Here is a 24,122-nt window from a genome sequence, read left to right on the forward strand (position 1 = left end):
GTATGTGGGATGCCGCCACAACATGGCTTGATGAGCAGTGTGTTGGTTTGTGCCTGAGATCTGAACCCGTGAACCCTGGGCCACTGAAGTGGAATGTGTGAAGTTAACCACTATGCCACCAGGCCAGCACCTATAGAACATATCTTAAAGGGAGTTGGGAGGATTAAATGACATCATTACTTAGTCCAGTGCTCAATAAATGTTAACAGTTGTTTTTATAAATTAAGAAATGGCAGAAAAAGGAAAAAAAAAAAGGGGCTGGCCCCGTGGCCAAGTGGTTAAGTTCATGTGCTCTGCTGCAGGCGGCCCAGTGTTTCGTTGGTTCAAATCCTGGGTGCAGACATGGCATTGCTCATCAGACCACGCTGAGGCAGTGTCCCACATGCCACAACTAGAAGGACCCACAATGAAGAATAGACAACTATGTACCTGGGGGCTTTGGGGAGAAAAAAAAAAAAAGGCATATTTGGTCAGCTATATCATCTACTTAGCCCACAATTCTCCTGCTTTTGGGAAAGGGATAAAAATGTCAACTTCAAATTTTAGGGCTATGTTGCCCAAAATTGATAATTTCTCTTAGGAGTTTCTTGTGGAAATGTTACCTATGAATTTATCTAGACTAGATTTGAATTACTTTTTCTTACATTCTGCACTCCCAATCTGAGTAATGAGTTTTATTACTTTATGTACTGGATTGGGTAGTAAACTATTACTTTTGTTTGTTTGTTTGAGGAAGATTAGCCCTGAGCTAATGTCTGCTGCTAATTCTCCTGTTTTTGCTGAGGCAGACTGGCCCTGAGCTGACATCCGTGCTGGTCTTCCTCTACTTTATCTGTGGGATGCCCACCACAGCATGTTTTGACAAGTGGTGTGTATGTCCACACCTAGGATGCGAACCGGGGAACCCCAGGCCACAGAAGCAGAATGTGCGAACTTAACTGCTACGCCACTGGGCTGGCCACAGTAAACTATTACTTTTTATTGATCCTAATAAAAGCAGTGGCTGCTGCCTAGTAAGTGTATACTGTGTGCCAGGCAGTGTGTAGATTTCCATCCTCCCAGCAGTCCTTCAAATTAGTTATTTACAGTGAGAAAAGTGAGGCTCAAAGAAATTAAGTATTGTGCCATGGTCACACAACTAAGCCTCCTGGGACTAGAATTCAAAACCAAGTTCCCTTCTTCCCTCCCTTTCTTCCTTTTTTTTTTTTTAAAGATTTTTTAATTTTTTTCCTTTTTCTCCCCAATCCCCCTGGTACATAGTTGTATATTTTAGTTGTGGGTCCTTCTAGTTGTGGCGTGTGGGACGCTGCCTCAGCGTGGTTTGATAAGCAGTGCTATGTCCTCGCCCAGGATATGAACCAGTGAAACGCTGGGCCGCCTGCAGCAGAGCGCGAGAACTTAACCACTCGGCCACCGGGCTAGCCCCACCCCCTTTCTTCTTTTTTGATGTAAGACTCCTGTCTTTCTGATTCTAAAACTTGGACTTAAAGTTTTTTTTTTAATACAGTTTATTATTTCTTTAGATTCTTTCTTTTTTTTTAAGGATTTTATTTTTTTCCTTTTTCTCCCCAAAGCCCCCCGGTACATAGTTGTATACTCTTTGTTGTGGGTCCTTCTAGTTGTGGCATGTGGGACGCTGCCTCAGCGTGGTTTGATGAGCAGTGCTATGTCCACACCCAGGATTTGAACCAAAGAAATACTGGGCCGCCTGCAGCGGAGCGCGCGAACTTAATGACTCGGCCACGGGGCCAGCCCCTATTTCTTTAGATTCTAACTGCTTTATAACTGTAAGAGTTGATGCAGCATCTCTGTTTGCCATTTCACATCCTCTTTGTTTCATATTAATGTGTCCTTTATAAATCTATATCTATATTTTAAAAAAATCTGTATGCATACAGAAGCTCCTCTGTCCTCTGGTCTTTTTGGATACCTTTCTAGGCGTTCTCTGTCTGTTGCTGTTTTTGTGCTGTGCTGACCACAACTGCACGTTCTATTCTAGGTACAGATGCACTTTGGTTTGTACAAGGGCAGGATAATGTGTTCTCTGTTTCCAGAGCTTTCATAATAACAGCCAGCGTTTTGTTGCCTTTTTGTAGCTGTATTCAGGATGAGTCCAGGGACTCTGAAACCCTTTTCTTGTATTGTAGCAGGTAGCTTTGGAGCTCATCATCTGATAATTATATTTTGGACTATTTTTCCATTACTGCATTACCTTGTTTTTGTCTACATGGAAGCTATGTTCCACATTTCTCAGCACACAACTTTGTGTCATTATACTTCTAGCTACTGCTGTAGTCATCTGCCAACTGGGAAGATTTCACTAGATAGTTTTTTGTAGATAATTTCTAAAAATGTGCTTGTGATAGGTTTCAGCATCAATCCCTGAGGGACCCCTTTGTTTATATGTACATTTTTATCTAGAGAAGAGACTTTATCAGAAGTCTCTTATTTCTGTTTCTGAATGAATTCTCTGAGGAAAAAAAATTGGTCTTAAATCATATTTATTTGTTGTTTTCAGTACCCTTTGGAAGAGGTTTTTCTTTTTTTTAATTCTGTCTATTCAATTCTCATATCATGTATCTTCTCAGTTCAGGTGTGCATATGTGTTGCCTGAAGCCTGCAAACAGTAGGTTCTCTGTAAGGCTTTATTATATTAAATGTTCAACAATAGGATAATGCCCAGTATTGGGTTATTAGTTTAACATTTAACAGATTTATTGAGTACCTACTATGTGCCAAGTACAAGGAATACCACTCAGTGACTATGAGAGACAAGGTTCCTGCTCTCATGAGTTTAAAGAGGCTTGGATAGACAATAAACAAACAAACACATAAGTAAAGTACTGAAAGATTGTGATATGTTAGGAAGAGAATAAAATAGGGTGCTATAATAGAGAGTAATGGAGGAATTTAGGTAAAGATGGTCAGGAAAGGCTTTGACAACCTGAAATTGAGGGATGAAAATGAACCAGGCACATGAAGAGATGAGAAATTCCAAGGTAGAAGGAATAGTAAGGGCAAAGGAATTTCAAAGTTTTGTAGGACTGATAAGGAGTTTTATTTTTAAGTAAAATGAGAAGGCTTGAAGAGTTGTTTTTTTTCCTTAATTGAGGGCCTTGGAGAGTTTTTAAAAAAAACTTTTAATGCAAAATTTCAAACATATATAAAAGTAAAGAAAGTGATATAATGAACTCCTGTGTATCTATTTCCTGACCCTCAACAATTATTGACTCATGGCCAGTCTTCTTCTAATACCCTTTCTCTTCCCCTAATGTTATTTTTTCAACAGTTATTGTAACTTTTACGTATTTTTATTTTTTCCAGCTTTATTGAGATGTCATTGACAAATAAAAATCTTATGTATTTAAAGTGTACAACATGATAATTTGTTACATGTATACGTTGTGAAATGATTACCACAGTCAAGCCAATTAACATATGCATCACTTCACACAGTTAACATTAGTAATGTAACATTTAAAATTATCATCTGGCCTATAGAATCTGGCAGTTTAAATACTTGAATTAACAGTGCTTTTATTTTATTTTATTTCTACAACAACTTTATTGAGATATTATTGACATACAATGAACCACATGTATTTGAAATGTAAAATTTGATAAATTTTGACATATATGTATACACAAATGAAACCACCACCATAGTCAGGATAATGAACATTCCATCACCTCTGAGTTTCCTTCTGCCCCTTTGTATCACTCCCTCCTACCCCACCCTCCCCCTTCTCCCAGTCCATAGGCAACCACTGATCTGCTTTCCATCAAAAGCAGATCTGTTAAATTAATTTGTATCTTCTAGAATTTTATATAAATGGAATCATACAGTATGTACTCATTGAGAGGGAGTCTGGCTTCGCTCATTCAGGATAATTATTTTGAGATTCATCCGTGTTGTTGCAAGTGTCAGTAGTTGGCAAATAATAATTCATTATATAGTATACCAATTTGTTTGTCCATTCACCTGTTGATGGACATTTGGATTTTTTCCACTTTGGGGCTATTATGAATAAAACTGCTATGAACATTTGTGTATAAGTCTTTGTGTGGACATTTCTTTTGATTTTTAAAATTGAGATATAATTTATATGGCAAATAATTCACCCATTTAAATTGTGCTGTTCAATGTTGTTGTTGTTTTTGCTGAGGAAGATTAGCCCTCAGCTAACATCTGTGCCAGCCATCTTCCACTTTATATGTGGGTTGCCACCACAACATGGCTGATGAATGGTGTAGATCTGTGCCCAGGATCGGAACCTACGAACCTGGGTGTCAAAGCAGAGCATGGTGAACTTAACCACCTACGCCACGGGGCGTGAAAATGTACCTATGAGTGGATTTTCTGGGTCTTATGATAATTATGTTTGAAGAACTACCAGACTGTTTTCCACCAACATTGTGTGATTCCAATTTTTCCACATCCTCACCAATATTTTTTATCTGTCTTTTTGATTATAGCCATCCTAGTGGGTATGTAGTGATATTTTGTGTTTTGATTTGCATTTTTCTATTTACTAATGATATTGAGCATCTTTTCCTGTGTTTGTTGGCTATTTGTATATCTTCTTTGGAGAATATTTAAATATTTTACTCATTCTTAAATTGGGCTGTCCTTTTATTATTGAGTTGTAGTAGTTCTTTATATATTCTGGATACAAGTCCCTTATCAGGTATGATATGCAAGTATCTCTGTGACTTGTCTTTTCACTTTCTTTGATCATAGTCTATAAAGCACAAAAGTTTTTAACTTTGATCGAGTACAGTTTATTTTTTTCTTTGGTTGTGTGTGCTTTTAGGTGTCTTATCTAAGAAACTATTACCTAAGATTGCAAAGATTTACACCTTATGTTTTCTTCTAAGAGTTTTATACTTTTACATCTTATATTTAGCCTTTGATCCGTTTCGAGTTAATTTTTGTGTATGGTGTTAGGTAGGGGGTCCCACTTTATTCTTTGCTTGTGGGTATCCAGTTGTCCCTGCACTGTTAGTTGAAAAGATAGTTCGTTCTCCATTGAATTTTCTTGCATCCTTGTCAAAGATAAATTGATCATAAATGTATGGGTTTAGTTCTGAATTTTCATTCTCTTCTGTTGATCTAAATATCTCTTCTTATGCTCGTACCACACAGTCTTGATTGCTGTAGTTCTGTTGTAAGTTTTGAAATCAAAAAGTGAGTCCTTTGATTTTGGTCTTTGTCAATATTGTTTTGACTATGCTGAGTCCCTTGCACTTCCCTATGAATTTAGGCTCAGTTTGCCAATTTCTGCAAAAAAGCCAGCTGGGATTTTGATAGGGGTTTTATTGAATCTGTAGATTAATTTGGGAAGCATTGCCATTTTAACAATATTAAGTCTTCTAATCCATTAGTATGGGGTGTCTTTTCACTTAGGTCTTTAATTTTTTTCTGTGTTTTCTAGTCGTTAGTGTACAAGTCTTGCACTTTTGTTAAATCTTTTCCTAAGTATTTTATTCTTTTTCATGCTATTGTAATTGAAATTGTTTTCTTATTTCATTTTTGGATTGGTTATTGCTGGTGTATAGAAATACAATTGATTTTTGTATATTGATCTTGTATCCGGCTACCTTGGTTCTAACAGTATTTTGTGGATTCCTTAACGTTTTCTATATACAAGATCATGTCATCTGCAAATAGACTTTTACTTTTCCTTTCCAATCTCAAGCCTTTTATTTCTTTTTCTTGCCTGATTGCCCTGGCTAGAACCTCCAGTACAGTGTTGAACAGAGGTGATGAGAGTGGGCATTGTAGTTTTGTTCCTGATCTTAGGGGAGAGTCTTTGTCTAGTTTTGATATCAGAGTAATACTGGCCTCATAGAATAAGTTCAGGGGGCCGGTCCTGTGGCCAAGAGGTTAAGTTCATGCACTCCACGTTGGTGGCCCAGGGTTTCGTGGGTTTGGATCCTAGGCGCGGACGTGACACTGCTCATCAGGCCATGCTGAGTTGGCATCCCACATGCCACAATTAGAAGGACCCACAACTAAAAACATACAACTGTGTACCGGGGGGCTTTGGGGAGAAAAAGGAAAGATAAAATCTTACACAAACACTCACAAAAAGTTCGGATGTGTTTGCTCATATTATTTTTGAAGTAGATCCCAGACTTCATTTCATTTGTAAATGTTTCAGCATATATCTTTAAAATACAACTATTCCTCCATTGGAACGTTATTACCAGTGTCATACCCCATAACTTTAAATATCCGGTCACTTAGAGAGTTTTAAGCTAAGGATGTGTACATGATATGATTTCCATTTTTAAAAGATTAATCCAATTGCTGCAAAGGGAATGGGTTATCTGGGGGCAGGAATTGATTGAGATGAGTAACAGAAGGCTGTTGTAGAAGTCCAGGTAATGATGGAGACTTGAACTAGGTTGGTGGAAAAAGAAATACGGAGAAGTATATGTATTCAGTATATATTTTAAAGGTAGAGCTGATAGGACTTGATGATGGGTTAGATATATGGGTCAAGGAAGAAGACAAGGGTTGAGAATGTCGTCATTCTGGAAACTCTTAGCTTTCATGACAAAGCATTGTTCTGGTTCTCCTTCTGCCTTCCTTGATGCTTCCTTCTTTGTCAGTCTCCAAGTTGTCCTCTGACCTTGCCTCTCTGTTTATGTTTTTGTATTGGAAGGTCGTCTACTCTCATATCTCTCTCTCGCTCGCTACAACCTCCATGTAGTAACTCCCAAATCTGTATTTCTACCTCTGAACCCTAGTCCCAGAATTGCTATTGAATCACCCCACCTGGATATCCTTTCTGCACCTCCAACTTTTCATGGGCTGTTTGCTTTTGGGAATCAGTGGTCAGATTGGTACAGCTTGTCTCTTCCTTGTTTGGGAGACATGTTTACAGGTTCTTTTTTCTTCTTCTTCTCCCCAAAGCCCCACAGTTCATAGTTGTATATTCTTTTCTTTTTCTTTTTTTTTTTTGAGGAAGACTAGCCCTGAACTTAAATCCGTGCCCATCTTCCTCCACTTTATATGTGGGACGCCTACCACAGCATGGCTTGCCAAGAGGTGCCATGTCTGCACCCAGGGTCCGAACTGGTGAAACCCTGGGCTGCTGAAGCAGAGTATGCGAACTCAACCACTTGGCCATGAGGCCGGCCCCCATTCTGTTCTCTTAAGTGAGATATATAGCATCTTCGTAAATATGCCATAATATATAACTCCAGTTGTGTGACTCTCATCACTTATTGGCTAAAGTACAAACTCAGCCTGATATTTAAGATTCTGTGATCTGGCCCTACTTGTCTTTCCAGCCTTGCTTCCTACTACTTTTGCAATAATGTACTCATCTTCATTCCCCAGAAATGTATCATTATTTTCTGCTTATGTGTCTCTACTCACACTGTCTGTCCCCCTCGGATATCATAATCCTTATCTCTGCATGTCCAAATCCTGCCTATATTTAATGCCCAGTTATATGGCAGTCCTCTGTGATGCATTCTGTGATTTACTTAACCAGAAGTAAACCATAACTTTATCACTTATCGCTTTGTTTTATATTTATGTACTTTTCTCATCTCTCCTATATGACTAAACTCCTTAAACAGAAACTGTTTCTTGTACCTCTATACATCTACAATGCTAGGGCCTTTGCACTTACTAGTTACTTAATAAATATTTGTTGAGTGAGATAGTATTGCAGATAATGTTCCTGGAGGCAGAAAACTAGATTGAATGACCTCTTGACGTACTACCTAATGCAGTGCTTTATTTTTATGAATTTTTGTAGATTCAAGAACTGGAAATGTCCTTCTAGATAAATTTTTCTCTCATTAAGAAAATTATAGAAAATTTCAAACATACAGATGTAGAGAGGATGATATAATGAACCTTATATACCCATCACTCAGCTTCAACAATTAGCAACTCATGATCAATCTTGTTTCATCTCTACCACCACCTACTCTCTCATCCTCATTGGATCTTTTGAAACAAATCCCAGCCATCATGTTATTTAAATTGTAAATAATTTCAGTATGTAACTCTAAAAGATAAGTACTTTTTTTTTAACATAAACACAGTATATCATCAAATACCAGTAAATGTTCAAACTTCCACAATTGCTTTGTTTTTCTCCTTCTCTCCCTTCATCTCTGCTCCCCCTTTCTCTCTAAACATTTGGTTTATTCGAATCAGGTTCCCAAAAAAATCCATACATTGATTTGGTTTATATGACTCCTAAGTCTCTCTCTCTTTTTTTTTCCTAAGATTGGCACCTGAGCTAACAACTGTTGCCAATCTTTTTTTTTTTTTTTTTCCTGCTTTTTTACTCCCCAGATCCCCCCGGTATATAGTTGTATATTTTAGTTGTGGGCCCTTCTAATTGTGGCATGTGGGATGCCACCTCACCGTGGCCTGATGAGCGGTGACATGTCCGCGCCCAGGATCCAAACCAGCAAAACCCTGGGCCGCCGCAGCGGAGCGAGCGAACTTAACCACTTGGCCACGGCCCAGCCCCTCCTAAGTCTCTTTTAATCTGTAGATTCTCTTGACTCTTTCCTTCCTTGTATTTTTGTTGTTGTTGAAGAAAGCAAGTTGTTCTGTGGTTTTCCCATTCTAGATTTTGCTAAACGAATTTCTGTTCTATCCCTTCTATTCCCTATAAACTGGTTGTTAGATCTAGAGCAGCATTGTCTAATAGAAATATTCAAGCCTCAAATGATATTTGTTTTCTAGGGGCTGGCCCCGTGGCCGAGTCGTTAAGTTCTCGCACTTCGCTGCAGGCGGCCCAGTGTTTTGTTGGTTCGAATCCTGGGCGCGGACATGGCACTGCTCATCAAACCATGCTGAGGCAGCGTCCCACATGCCACAACTAGAAGGACCCCCAACTAAGAATATACAACTATGTACCTGGGGGCTTTGGGGAGAAAAAGGAAAACAATAAAATCTTTAAAAAAAAAAAAAGAAATTTGTTTTCTAGTAGGCACATTAAAAAGGTAAGAAGAAACAGGTGAAGTTCATTTTTGTTTGTTTGTTTGTTTGTTTTTTGGGTTTTTTTGAGGAAGATGAGCCCTGAGCTAACATCTGCTGCCAATCCTCCTCTTTTTGCTGAGGAAGACTGGCCCTGAGCTAACATCCGTGCCCATCTTCCTCTGTTTTATGGGGGATATTTTATGTGGGACGCCTGCCACAGCATGGCTTCACAAGCAGTGCATAGGTCCACACCTGGGATCTGAACCGGCAGACCCCGGGCTGCCAAAGCAGAACGTGTGAGCTTAACTGCTGTGCCACCAGGCCGGCCCCCAGGTGAAGTTCATTTTAATAATATTTTTTATTAACCCGATAGTTGCAAACTGTCGTTTCAACATGTAATTAATATAAAAAATTATTAATGAGGTATTTTACTTTTTTAAATGCTAAATCTTTGTGATTTGGTATATGTTTTATACTTACAGCACATATCAGTTCAGATGAGCCACATTTCAATGCTCAATAGCTACATGCATGTAGTGGCTGGCTACTGATTGAGCAGCACAGCTCTAGAGACTTGACCTGAATCAGGTTCCTGCTTTGGCAGTAAGGCTTCATAAGTGGGGCTGTATACTTCCATCAGGAGGCTTATAATGTCCAGATGTCTCTTTTGTGTTATAAGTGATCATGGATGATAATTACCTAGATCCTTTATTTCATTAGATGTTGGCAAAATGATGATATTCTAATTCTGTCATTCTTTCTTCATTTATTGGCTGGAATACTTCAAAAAAGAAAAACTTTCCCTTATCATCTCTTTCGTTACCCTCAAGTTTGATTTGTACAGGAAAGGCAGGATAAGTATTTGATTCCTTCCTTTTATTCCTTTATTTACAGGTTTTCAAAGTGGTGAGTTGGTTCCTTGATATACTCCAAAGGGGATCAGTGAGTGTCTTTTTTTTAAAACATCTTTGTGAATTTACAGGTTTTAACATATTTGATGTGTTTTAATCCATTGTACTTATTGATGTTGAATCTGTTCTATCATGGACTGGTGGGAGTCTCTTCAAGTTAGCTCCTGATTCCTTCTGACATAACTGCAGTGTCTTGGATAGTGTTCCTTGCTTGTTGGTATGATAGGAGTTCCAGACTCTGCATTTCTTGCCCTTTAGCCAAAGAACTCTGGATCCATTTAGTGAGATATTGTATTTAGAGACCACATTGTTGGCTCCTTAGTTTGGTCGTTGAGGAAACTGAAGGCTAGAAAAGTAGAGTGATTTGGCCTAGAACCCTAGCCTTCTGGCTCTTAGCTCTATGCCATTGCCGTTTTGTCTTGCTTCCTTTCCCTACTTTCTAGGACAGGTGGTTGAACTGTGTTTGAGCTTCTACTCTAGGCCACCGGGAGAAGATGGGTTTTGTGGGTCATCATTTGAGGTACAATCAAACCTCATTAATTTGGGCTAATTGGGGTAAATCCTAGTGAGAGTGTTGTCTGTTGTTTTTCTTTAGGTGCAGCTGTTACTTTGAGTCATACAGTAGCCGAAACTAGGCTAATGGTGTTACTAGGTTATTTTGTTAGGTAGAGGTCCTTGTACCTGGTTTAATGAATGGCTGAGAATGATGTGCAATTTAATTTTAATTGTATGTAAATTAGACTACTGAAATGCTTAAAAACAGCTCATTAAACATTTCTCCCTGCAATCTTATTTACACTATTTTCTTAGCCAGTCTTCTTCATTGGCGTGCAGAGGTAAACTTTAACTCCGGTCTGAATTTATCTTAAGTTTCAAATGTGTGGAGTCTATGTCAATAAACTGTTGTGGTAAATTCACAGAATTTTAGGAAGAATGCTTGAGAAAGTGCAGAGGAAGAGCATCCGAGTCAGACATCTGGCAGTTTCAGCCAACCAGAACGCAACTCCTCCTTTAAAAGTAAGCTGACAGTGCTTTTGAGTGGCAAAGAGCTTCCAGAAATCTCGTTCACTTTACCTCAAAAGTAGTGTCACCCTACGGCCTCACTCAGAGATCATTTTGTGTATTGAGGGACAGAGGATCCAGGTGTGTGAGGGCTGACTTGTTGGCTCTGTGGCCCAAAGTCAACTTGACCTCTCTGAGCCTTAATTTATTAATCTGTAATGAGGTAATTAAAATTGGGAGTAGTAATATATGTTCTTTTTACCTCACAGACTTCTTGTGAGATTCAAATCAGCTAATTAATCAAATGACATAGTAGATATTTATTGAATTAATGAGAGTTCATATGAAAGTGCATTTTAAACTAGAAGCTTTGTATGACCAGAAGCATTATTAGAATAATATAGATTAGATAAACGAATACATACTAATGATCAGAAGCATGACAGCAGAAGGAGGAGATTCACGATGTCTGTCCAGAACTCTACAGCCATTTTACTACAGAAGCATAGTCCTCACACCGCGGGAGCCTCTGACAACATCAGGTTTTACGGCATAGTACCACTGCTGATGTGAAGACCCTGAGTTACCAAGAAAAGGTTAAATTATATTTAGTATATTCTGTTTAAGAAATGATATGCACAATATGTTTACAGAAATTTTCATAAAAATGGCTTCAAAAAGTATAGTGTCTTGGGTCTGACCCAGTGGTGCAGTAGTTAATTTCACACATTCCGCTTCCTGGCGGCCCAGGGTTCGCTGGTTCAGATCCCGGGTGTAGACATGGCATCGCTTGGCAAAAGCCATGCTGTGGCAGGCGTCCCACATATAAAGTAGAGGAAGATGGGCATGGATGTTAGCTCAGGGCCAGGCTTCCTCAGCAAAAAGAGGAGGATTGGCAGTAGTTAGCTCAGGGCTAATCTTCCTCAAAAAAAAAAAAAAAATATATATATAGTGTCTATAGAGTTATTTCCATTATCTTACAATTCTACCTTATGCAGAGTCTGTCATTCCCTAAAAGCAGCGATCACCTGCACTAAATGCTAGCAACTGTTGTAAATTCTTTGTGTATTTTTACTCCTTTATTTTTTCCAATGACCCCATGAGGTAGATACTATTTTAATCTCCATTTTACAACTGAGGAAACTGATATACAAAGAGATAAGAAACTTGCATGTGGGCCAGCCCGGTGGTGCAGCGGTTAAGTGTGCACGTTCCACTTCTGTGGCCCAGGGTTCACCCATTCGGATCCCGGGTGCGGACATGGCACCACTCAGCAAGCCATGCTGTGGCAGGCGTCCCACATATAAAGTGGAGGAAGATGGGCATGGATATTAGCTCAGGGCCAGCCTTCCTCAGGAAAAAGAGGAGGATTGGTGGCAGATGTTAGCTCAGGGCTAATCTTCCTCAAAAAAAGAAAAAAAGAAACTTGCTTGATTCTCAATTGAGATCCTGGGTTGAGGGAAAAAATTCCTTTAAAGAGCATTGTTGGGACAACTGGTAGAATTTAGATGTGGACTTTATGTTAGATAATAATACTGTATCATTGTTAAATTTCCTAATGTGAAAATTGTACTGTAGTTTGTTCTTAGGAGATGACTTCCTGAAGTATTTAGAGATGGGGTACCATGTCTGCAACCTATTATCAAACAGTTAAAAAATTAGTAATAAAATTGTGGGGCAGGGGAAGTAAATGTGCTAAAATGTTAATAATTGGTGAACCTAGATGAAGAGCATAGGAGAGTCCTTTGTATCATTCCTGCAGCTTTTCTCTAAGTTTGAAATTATTTCAAAATAAAAAGTAACCTCCCCCCCCAAATTTCCTGAGGTCACACAGCTAGAGTTTATAAAGCAGAGTTGAGATTTGAACTCAAGCCATTTAGTTTCAGAATCCATGTTCTTTTTTTTTTTTTTTTTGAGGAAGATCAGCCCTGAGCTAACTGCTGCCATTCCTCCTCTTTTTGCTGAGGATGACTGGCCCTGAGCTAACATCCATGCCCATCTTCCTCTACTTTATATGTGGGACGCCTACCACAGCATGGTGTGCCAAGCAGTGCCATGTCCGCACCCGGAATCTGAACCAGTGAACCCCGGGCCGTCGAAGCGGAATGTGCGCACTTAACCATTGCGCCTCCAGGCCGCCCCCAGAATCCATGTTCTTAATCACAGTGCTGTTCTGCTGTTCTATTCATGGTGCTAGGTAAATGAGGTAAATCTGTACTGAATTTTAAATAATTGGGACTACGGTTGGTTCCTGAGCATTGAGCTGTTTTAGCAGCCCTGCCTCCTGGATCTTCAAAGATAGGGTGATCATATAATTTATTGTGTAAACCAGTTCACTTTTCTTTTTTAATTGAGGTCATATTAGCTTTTAACATGGTATAAATTTCAGATGTACATTATTATATTTCAGTTTCTGTATAGATTGCATCGTGTTCAAAAACCAGTTCACTTTTTAAAGATTTTATTTTTTTCCTTTTTCTCTCCAAAGCCTCCTGGTACATAGTTGTATATTTTAGTTGTGGGTCCTGCTAGTTGTGGCATGTGGGATGCCGCCTCAGCATGGCTTGATGAGCAGTGCCATGTCTGCACCCAGGATCCGAACTGGCGAAACCCTGAGCCGCCGAAGCAGAGTGCGAAATTAACCACTCAGCTACGGTGCGGCCCCACGGTTCACTTTTAAGAGTAAGAGGGAAGGCTATTAATAATTACTCTGGGGTAATTGATGCACACCAAGATGGATGGCCATCCTAAAAGGATACCTCTTGGCAGAGTCCAGTTTTAACAAATATTTCAAGACATGATAATTGCTTCATTATAATTGAATTTTGTTTACCATGGATTCTTGTTTACACAATACAGACACTGTTTTCTTCTGCCAACAAACCTCAGACCTTCACCTGATGCATTTTCATATTTTTTCCTCTAAATTTTGCTAATTCTTTCGCTTCCTTACCGACTACTTGAGAAATCCTCTTTGTCAAACTCTCTTTCCTCGAAGTCTAAAAAATACCAACAGAAATTTTTGTTACACTGTCCAGCTTTTTAAAAATATTGGCATTTAAAACCATAAATCCCCAAACATCTTTATTAGCATGATTCTACAAGGGGAGGAGCTGGTGAAATGTGTCTCTCTTACTAGATTGGCAGAGAAGTATTACTGTTGTCAACTTCCCATAGATAGTTGAAAAAACCTTATTGTGTGCTACTGGAGGCTGTAGTAATGTTTGTTAAAAAGCATTATACCAGTCTAGAGTCAAAGGTCTATGTGCTGTCTCATTGATCTGTTGCCCAGGTAGCGTCCATTGCCCGTCTTCTAATTGTACTTATTTGCAATAACACTCTCCTGGAGCTGTGTCCAATTAAAGACATTGACCTTCACTGATAGAAGACTAATATTTTTTGGTCAGTCTCTTAAAACAAACTTTAAAAATTATTCTAGTACAATCTGCTTTGGTTTTTTAAAGATCAAACTACCTCTTGTCTTTGCCATTATTCCATTCTTCTAGCCATTTTGTCCTAATAACAATTTTTGCTAATCAATTTAAGGAATACTGTGAATACCATGTCAATTTGTTTAAGAATTTAGATAAAATGGCAAAAGGTAACTTACCAAGATGACTCAAGAAAAAATCGAAAACCTTTAACTATTAAATAAATTGAAATTGTAGTTAAACAGCTTTTCCCACAGAAACACCATGCCCAAATAATTCCCAGGTGAATTTCAAGATACAGCTTAAGATTTTAGAATCAGTTATAAATTCCAATTTTTCATGGTATTGTCCCCCATTAAGAAGGTGACTGTGTGGTTTACATTCTTACTTCCTGGACTTCCTGATATGGGTCTCTATTAAGAGGACCTAATTGTCCCAGTTTACCCTTCATTTCCTCCCACTCGCCTTCTCCTTCCTTGCCTTTTCTCTGATTTTTTCTTCACAGTCAGCGAGAGTCAGAAAGGACCTTTCTTCCATTGTTTAGAGGTGTTTTTTCTCAGCAGATTCTGTCCGTCTTTCTATCCACTTATCCAGTATTTTATGAAGGATCGATGGGTGACAGAAGTGGTGCTGAGCACCTCAGGATTGAAAAGATAGTACCTTCCCTCAAAGAGCTCTCAGTTTATCCCTGTTACAGCTGTAATAGGAGATGGATGCTGTAAGAGAGGAATAATGGAGCATTATTGGAGCAGAGTAGGACTTGATGAATTCTTCCTGGGGAACAGGGTCAGGATGGCTTCATGGAAGCAATTACATTTGAACTGGGCAGGGAAGAATTAATAAAATGCAAGAAGCAGGGGAAAACAAGTGATTATTCCAGGAAGCAGGAAATGTCTTGAATGAAATCACAGAGGCATGAGGGTGCAGAAGGGCCTCTGTGGTGAACAGTGGCTGCAGTATAGAGCATTAGAAAGGTGTGGCCAGAAAGGAGGCTAACGAAGTATGTTGCTATCACATAGTGAAAGCCCTTAAATACCATATATTTGCCCTGATCATTCTCTCTCTGATTTTTCTCAGTCTCAATTTCAGTCCTTCTAAAGTCCCTTACTCACCTTCAATTCCCAGATGAAAAATTTCAGGTTTGCTTCTATGTCCGGTGTCTGTATGGCTGAGATTGGGTCATGCAGTTTTACCTTAGTGCTGAAAGAGACCAGTCTTCATTTATTTAATCATTGGAGGATTATTAAGCATTAAGCATTCTGAATGACCTCCAGCCATTTTAGGCTTTTAGAGAAGGGACTTGATCTCAGTGTTTTAGAAAAATTAAAAGTAGCTCCTTCTTACAAAAAGGGTTGGAGATGCTCAGCCTCATTAGCAATCAGGAAAATGTAGATTAAAACCACAGTGATAGACTGTTTTGTGTCCATCAGATTGGCAGAAATTAAAATCTGACAAAAAATGTTGGCAAGGATTATGAAGCAACCAGAACCCAGCAAGCAGGAGTGTAAATGGGTACAACCATTTTGCAAAACAATTTGGCATCATCTCATGATTGAAGATGTTCACACCCTATGACGCAGTAATTCCATTGCTAGGTATCTACCCTAAAGAACTGTTGCACATGGGGCCGGCCCTGTGGCCGAGTGGTTAAGTCCGCGTGCTCCACTTCAGCGGCCCAGGGTTTCGCTGGTTCGGATCCTGGGTGTGGACATGGCACTGCTCATCAGGCCACATTGAGGCGGCGTCCCACATGCCACAACTAGAAGGACCCACAACTAAAATATACAACTATGTATTGAGGGGATTTGGTGAGAAAAAGCAGGTAAAAAAAAGGAAGATTGGCAACAGTTGTTAGCTCAGGTGCCAATCTTTTAAAAAAAAAAGAATTCTTGCACATGTGCACTAGGAGACATGTTCAGAAATGTCCACAGCAACACTGTTAGTGATAACAAAAACAAAAAAAATCCAAACTAGGGACAAATCCCAATAGCCCTTAATGTTAAATTGGATAATTGAATCATAGTACGGCCATACAATAGAGTACTATTTAACAGTGGAAATTATTAAATTGCAGCTATAGCAACATGAATGAATCTCAAGTTGTAGAGTGAAAAGTTGCAGAAGACTATATCTTATTAGATTTATGTAAAGTTCAGAAACATGAAACTAAACAATATATTTAGAGATACAGATGTGATAAAACTATAAAGAAAAACAAGGGAATGGTAAATACACATTTCAGGATAGTGTTATCTCAGGGTGAAAAGGGAATAAGATGGGTTTGGGGAGAGACATGCAGGAGGCTTTAAAGCTAATGTTAACATGCTTCTTAAACTAGGCCGTAGGCACACTGATATTTGCTATATCACAATTCTTTATACCTTACATGTATTTTAAAAAAATTTTATATCTGTAAATTTTAAAGCATGAAAAAAAGGTTGGTGATAACTTATCTAATCTAGTGTTCCCCCTAGTTCTGCTTTCACACATAAACACGTTTTTCAGAATGTAAAAACTGAGGCCCAGAGAGATTAAGTAATTTTATTGTTCAAAAGAGAAAGCTTATCAGTGACAACCTGGTCTCAAACTCAGTATTGAGCACTTTCTATCATCTTATGTTGCACCTCTTTCATTATATAGATTCTGGTGATCAATTAGAAGTTCTTCCACTTGGACTACTGCCTCAGTCTTTTACCTCTTCATGTAGTACTTTCTCCACATTGCTGCCAGAGAGAGCTTTCTAAATGCAAATCCGATCATGTCGCTCTCTAGCCTCAATTTTAAATAGTTCCCAGTAGCCTTCAGCACACTCCAAGTGCTATAGTGCCACATACAAGGTGCTCTGTGCCTCGGCTTCTGTCTGCCTTATTAGCCTCATCACTCATAACTTCCTGTGCTTCAGCCACACCAAGCTATTTGCTGTTCCTGGAACATTCTTTGCTTCTGCACACACTGCTCCCCTCACCTGAAACTTCACTTCTTCACTAACCTTTTCTGTCCTTTCAGACGCCCTTTCTTAACTGACCCCGCCCCCCCAGTCTGAGCTGGATGCCTCCATAACGCCTTGAACTTAAATTAACATTTGTAGTCACACTTATCATAGAGTATTATTGTCCCCTTTATTTATTTGTCTCCTTCAGTAGCTTTTGAGCTTCCTGAGGGCAGGGGCGGTGTTGAATTGTATCCCCAGTGTGTGGCACAGTTCCTGGTACATAAGATTTGTTGACTGAATGAATGAATGAACAAACGAATGAAGAAATAATTGGCTCTCTCTTTATACAGGTCCCACATACAGTTTGAAATTGTCGTTTGTTTCACAGATTGTCCCTAGCTCTATTCGTATTTATAAAGGCAGGAAGGAAGGCAAAGAAAGAAAGGCAGGCAGGCAGGCTGGTGGGTGGATAGGTGGGTGGGGAAAAAGTATTGAGGGGAGGGAAGCAAGAAGCTCATTTGGGAGGGAAAGGAAAGGTTCAGAGGCTTATTAACATCTTAGGCCAAGTGCCTGGAGATTTTAATGACAGCCTAGATTTATTTCAAGCTTTGGACATATGCTGGTGTTCATGACTTAGGCTATTCTGACCTTCCTTAGCCTTTTTGGAAATTTATCTCCTTTGGCTGATAACTGTCATTTTTCTCTCTTTACATTAGGAAGTAAGAGCTTTGAGGTACATGAATACAAGGGAAGTGGCAGATAGCTCATCTTGGTCAGTGTGGCCTTGGTTTTTAATTTGTAGTGTCTCACTGTTCTGTACCAGATTAGACCTCTGATCATATCCTAGGGCTTGGAGAGTGTATGTAGAGCCTGTTTTGTGATCTGGTGAGTTACCAGGAATCTTAATTCTAAAACACAGATTCAACTTGGGCTATTCAGGTTGAGTTCTCTTCCCTTAGGAAGGAGTCCTTTAAGACTGGAGGTCCAGATACCCTCCCCATCCTCACCATCATGAGGGCCAAAGCACAAGGGGCACTAACTGTGGCTTCATTAATTTGATAAATATTTATTGAGCCCTCTCTCTGTGCCTAGCATGGTGGTAGGCCCTAGGGTTAGAGGTGACAGATCACCAGCCTCAAAGAATTCAGTCTAGTGGGAGAGCAAGTAAGAAAATCAGTCATTTTAATGCAGTGTGATGGGATAGGCATGCATAGGGTGTTATAGAAGTTTAAAGAGTGTGCAAGAGAAGGGACACCAAGCTTCTTTGGGACAAGGCACGTCAAGAGTTGTTTCACTTAAGCTCAATCTTGCCAGACCTTAGAAGTTGGTGGGGGTTGTGGTAGGTGGTCAGACTTGAGCAGAAGCATGGAGGCAAGAGAGAATGTGATACAATAGGGAGCCATGGGAGGGTCTATAGGACTTCAGGGAAAGGTACGTACATATGAAGATGTGACAGGAGCTGATACTAGAGGCATATAAAGGGACCATATTGTGGATGACCTTTTCTACTTTCTTAAAAGGGATTATCGGTAGAAGTATTTTCATTCATCCAATCTAAGATATTTAGTGTTGCTTTTACTGTTGTCTCTTGAGCAACTGAGTTTTATTATGTTCTATTTTTTATATTTGTTCTTTTTATGGTACCTGAATTTGGAGCTCTCTTTCTTTTTATGCTTTAGGTGACTGCTTTGAGAACCATCTAGTCAAACCCCACACTCAGGCATTGTGGAGTGGATGATGCATTGCTTTTAAGGCAGCTTGGAAGGAGGAGGATTTAAATGACCTTCAAAGACTAATGTCAGGCCCCCATGTCAATGTCACTGCAATTCATGCATGCATGGAGAAAGGGAAAAGGAACTTAATTATGGAGGAGGGGGATCGTAACCCTGCTTGAATGGGTAGTTGAAAGTCCTGGGCCCGCCCCTTAGCCTCAAAAAAGGACTTTCTTACATTTGCTGCCAAAGAGGTCATAGGGAGAGCCCACATAAATACCATCCTCCCTCTGGGATGTGTGAGCCAGTCTTATTCCTTTTGCTTCCACAGGTGCAGAATAGGTTCCCGAATAGTATTCTGATATCCATTGAACAGCATTTGGCATCTTATTGTTCTTCTCCAGAAAATCAATCCCTTCAAACCATGGAACATGGCAATTTTAGGTCAGCAGGCATTTAAAGACACCTTTTTAACTTTCAAGGGCTGGCCTAATAAGATATATTTTGTACAAAAATACCGGTGTTATCAAGATGAGACTTGAATCATTTAAATCTTGAAAGGGGCTTAGTTTTAGCTGCTGGTACACCTTTTACTTGTATGAAATTACTTCTTGTTGTCTTTTTAATGGCGCTGTCCTTCTGGAGGATTGTGGTCATCATCAGATATCAGCTCCATTCCCCCTGCTAACTTTGGTAATCGTTCAGAATCCATTACAGTGTTTGGGATGAGGGAACCCACAGTGACCCATGTCGCTATCCTTTCGGACCGTAAAATAGCTTTCCATAGTAAGCCTGGATGACAGCAGAAGCCAGCCTTATGTAGTCAGGAACTCCTTCAATATGGCTGTAGTCCGAATGACCAGAGGAGTTAGTCATAGTCAGCCTCCTCCATGTCATTAATTTGTTTTGGGAAGTGATATCAGTGAAGCAGAGCTGCATCTTTGGCTCATTAATACAGAGTCTGAACAGGAAAATCTATTTCAGTGAAATCCTTTAGAGTTGCTGAAAACACATGATGCTTATTACTACTTTAAATAGAACTTTTCTACTTTGGAGGGAAAGTGCTGTACGAACATGACCCCAGATGTTACCTCTCCAACATATATATTCATACAGTTCTTGCTATTTCTAAAGTTTGGAAGAAGTTCTGTGTTAATCTAAATAAAATTTTAACTTTTATAAATATACATTCATATCTTAAAACAGCACTCATTGATAGATTTTGGTAGGAAGTAGAAAAACAAAGCTCAATCTTAATTCCTCATATGTGTAAGCCTTTTCCCTCCGTTTTAATAGAAGTTCTTCAGTGCGCAGACCATGGCAGAGCCTATTTTCAAAGCAGTTCATAGAGATTTAGCTATTTACTTTATTTACCCTTGGTCACCAAGAAAGTAAAAGCAAAGAACCAGATGGCTGCTGAGGGAAAATGTCATAACAGCAAACTTGAGGGGCTAGAGACTAGTGAGCAGGAAGAATGCTTGGGGATGGTCTCAGGGAGCTACGATTGGTAGTAACAGAATAGAAATTAGGTTATGGAAAATTTAGGCACCTATATGTATCAAAGACAGCTTCTAACAAATTTTGGCTTGGAATTGTCTTTCTAAGTAAAGCTTTGTGATTATTGGAATGCCACAGAATTCATCACTTGGCTTTTTGTCCCGTGAAGGCATTAGAATTTAAAACAGACTCTTTAATATGATTTATAGCAGACAAGAAATACCAGTTCCGTTAGGGCAGGTGGTATTTAATTACCCCTCTCTGTGGGAGTGGGTAAAATTGTTTGTGGGTGAAATCACAACAAAGATCCATAAATTACAACTGTGTGTGTGTGTGTGTGTATGTATGTATGTATATGTATATATAAAAAAGACATCAGTTTCTTGCATTTTTCTAATGTCAAAGGTTAATTTAAAATATTAATGCTGAAAAGATTAATGTAAGATATTAAATCTACTAGGCAAAAATACATGTACATATTGTAATTACTTCCTTTTTACAATTAAAGTAATTGGATTATATTTAATGAGCTATTTACATTTAATAATTAAAAAAGACTTATCTTTTCAGTATTCCCCATATGCAGAAAGAGATGGGGGGGAACTCATTTCTGATATAATTATCTTTACTTGGGCTAAAAAGGAAAAACAACTGTGCTTTTTAGAAAAAGGGTCAGAAGAATATTATTAAAATATACATACAGTTTAGGAATTACCCATAGGAATGTGTTTTGGTTCATTGTAAAAGAAGATGAAAGATTAGGTGCTTAAAAAAAAAGTCCCCAATGACAAGATTTGATGAGCTGAACAGTGCACAGAGAATGAAACTTAAAGTGATTTTCAGGGACACTGCAGATAAAAGTAACCCATCAGAAGTGACGGAACCCCAAATGCCTAGCTGTTTGAAAACAGGAGTTTGAAAATCAGTAGCATCTGAACATATTATCTGAGGCTGGCACTTTAAATGAGCCAGTGTTTATGTTGTTTAAAGTGAAAGATGTGAAGCCCCTGAGCAGCTGGCTAAAATTGGGTGTAGAGAGGGAGAAAGCAGTATGTTATCCTCATTAACACCATTTCAGTTCTAGGGTAAATATGTCAGGAAGGCTTTCTTGTGTTAGCATGCAGTCTTTTTTCGAGCGGGAAGAAAGTAGTCTGGGGTCTGTTGGCACTACTGTATGAAAAGGAGAAATATGAGCATATTCATCTAACTTCTTGATTTGGATGTTTTGTGAAGAGTCGGTGTGGTGTCATGGAAAGAGCATGAACGTTGGACACAGATGGAGCTGGGTAAAAGCTGATACTGCAACTTTGATAAAGTTACAGAACGGGTCTTAGTTTTAGTTCTCTCATCTGTAAAGTCAGAATGCTACTGCTTACCTTTCAGAAGTATTTTGAGGATTAGAGATATCAAGAAAATGTGAATAAATACCTGGCATATTTTGGGAATTCAACAAATATTTATCAAGCAGACACTATAGAATACAAAGAAGTTTTAAGAATGCCAGCTTGGCTCCAGATAGCTACTTTTGTTACTACTACTTCTCTTGGGTTGAAAGATATTTTGTTTTTCACTTCCTGTACTCAAAGAGTTGTACACTCCAAAAATTTGTGCTACAAAATAGAATGTAGTGACTGCCATAAAAGAGGATCAGCATACCTCTCTGGCACTTTTGGAGAGGGAGAAATGACTTCAGACTATAAGAGTCAAGGAAGGCTTCTTAGCAGTGGTGACATTTGCCTTGGGCCTTTAAGATGAAAGGATTTTTTTTTTTTTTTTTAAAGAAATGCCACAGTCCACATAATAGTCCCTTTGAGACTATTTTGCTTTCGAAGTACATAGAACGAAAATACCGAATTGACTCCTGATTATGATTTGGAAGACTGATACCCTTTGTCTTTCTCAGTGTTTGTCTCCACACTCCTGGAGAGCCTATCTCAGAAGGAAAGAGGCCCACCTACTACTTGGCCTCCACTGAGACCAAAGAAAAGAGGACCAATTAGGAGAGCCCTTTGTGTAATGCTCAGTGCTGTTCAGTTTGACCTATTCTTCTTAAATTATTTCATTTCCACCAGGAGATGAGTCCAACCAAACTCAGCATTCCTTTGAATTAGTTGTAATGAGAGCTATCAGTTACTGAGTACCTACTGGGTGCTACACACCCCTATAGAAGGCTTACATATATTATCTGATTTTATCCTTAGAACCATCCTATGAAGTAGGTTTTGTTTTCCCCATTTTACAGATGAGGCTCAGAGAGATTAACCGGCCTACAGTCGTGTAACCAGTGGCCCAGGGAATCCTTGATTCCCTTCACTGAACATGTCTCTAGGTTCACCAAGCTCTATTGATTTTTAAATGTGGTAAACATCTATGTGAGTGTTAGTTTTAAAAAAGAAAATAGAAATTTTCTGTCATTGTTCTCAACTGTGATCATTCAAAAAGTTAATTAAACATGTTATTCAAGTATGTTATATGCTTATGATGATGATATGTTACCTATTTGCAATGCTTTCTTGTTTGATTTCAGGACACCTACTTTTTCCTGTTACTTCTTCTAAAAGTACTCCATGGTATATACTTATTGAAGATAAATTGAAATTAATCTGACTTTAGGAATTTTACAGTACCTTTTTATTGTTGGGGGCCTTGTAAAACTAGAGTGGAAGTCAGTCCTGACTTCAACACGAAGCACGGGGCTGTGATCCCTGGGAGAACAGCATTAAAGGACGTGAGCCTTATGATTACACTGGCTTTCTGTCTAGATGTGTATTCTAACCATGGAGCAGGATAGGGGATACCAAGTAGAGCACATGGGTCTTGCTGAACTGAAGAGACAGATTGTAGTGGGAGGGAGACTGAGGCAACTGGAAGCTATGGGGTGGAGTTCTGGACGAGCGGGAGCTATGCAGAAAAACTGCTGTAGAAATCTCCTCAGGGTCCCCTTGAGTCATTGCTGACCACACACTTGCCTGGGGTCAAACTCCAGGAGGTTGGGGAAAGAGTGATCAGGAAGCTGTGAGCTAAAGAGCAGGGAGGTGAATTCCCACTAGCCAGACTGGAGAGATTGCGGAAGGGCCACATCTTTGTACTGGGGCTAAAATATCCATAGAGTAAAGGCTGCTCTAGACCTACCCTAACAAACCTTAAAAACAAGCCTTGGAGGTACCGAATTGAACCACAAGTAACTTAACTGCCTACCAGAACAAAGCACAACGCTCTTGAAACCAAGACAACAATGCTAGATACTCAACATTGTGAAATCACAATGTCCAACATCCAATCAAAAGTTACCAGACTTGCCAGAAAAATGTGGCCCATAACTAGGAGAAAAATCAGTCTGTAGAAACACTCAGAAATGACAGAGGTGATGGAATTAGTAGACAAGGATATTAAAACATCTTTATTTTATTTTTAAAGATTTTATTTTTCCTTTTTCTCCCCAAAGCCCCCCAGTACATAGTTGTGTATTTTTAGTTGTGCGTCCTTCTAGTCATGGCATGTGGGATGCCGGCTCAGCATGGCCTGATGAGTGGTGCCACGTCCGCACCCAGGATCCGAACCGGCGAAACCCTAAGCCACGGAAGCAGAGCGTGTGAACTTAACCACTCGGCCGCAAGGCCGGCCCCTAAAACAGCTTTTATAACTATGTTCAAGTATATAAAGGAAAATATGTAC

At 39.2% G+C, this 24,122-nt stretch overlaps 1 protein-coding gene across 5 annotated transcripts in view; it reads left to right on the plus strand.

Annotated features, from left to right (window-relative positions):
• The window catches only part of WASF2 (WASP family member 2), a 64,667-nt gene that overhangs the window by 8,806 nt on the left and 31,739 nt on the right, over nt 1–24,122 (plus strand). The window contains exons 2-3 of one of the 5 annotated variants that reach the window (XM_070510621.1): nt 9,857–9,904; nt 10,794–10,890. The exons of 2 other annotated variants lie outside the window; for them this stretch is intronic. The gene's annotated coding sequence lies outside the window, so the exon portion shown is untranslated. Of the gene's footprint in view, nt 1–8,725; nt 8,986–9,856; nt 9,905–10,793; nt 10,891–24,122 lie in introns of all 5 variants that reach the window. 2 more of the 5 variants (XM_070510622.1, XM_070510620.1) reach the window with 2 other exon arrangements.

This window comes from Equus asinus, chromosome 5 (assembly GCF_041296235.1).
Source record: "Equus asinus isolate D_3611 breed Donkey chromosome 5, EquAss-T2T_v2, whole genome shotgun sequence".
Classification (NCBI taxonomy): Eukaryota; Metazoa; Chordata; class Mammalia; order Perissodactyla; family Equidae; genus Equus; species Equus asinus.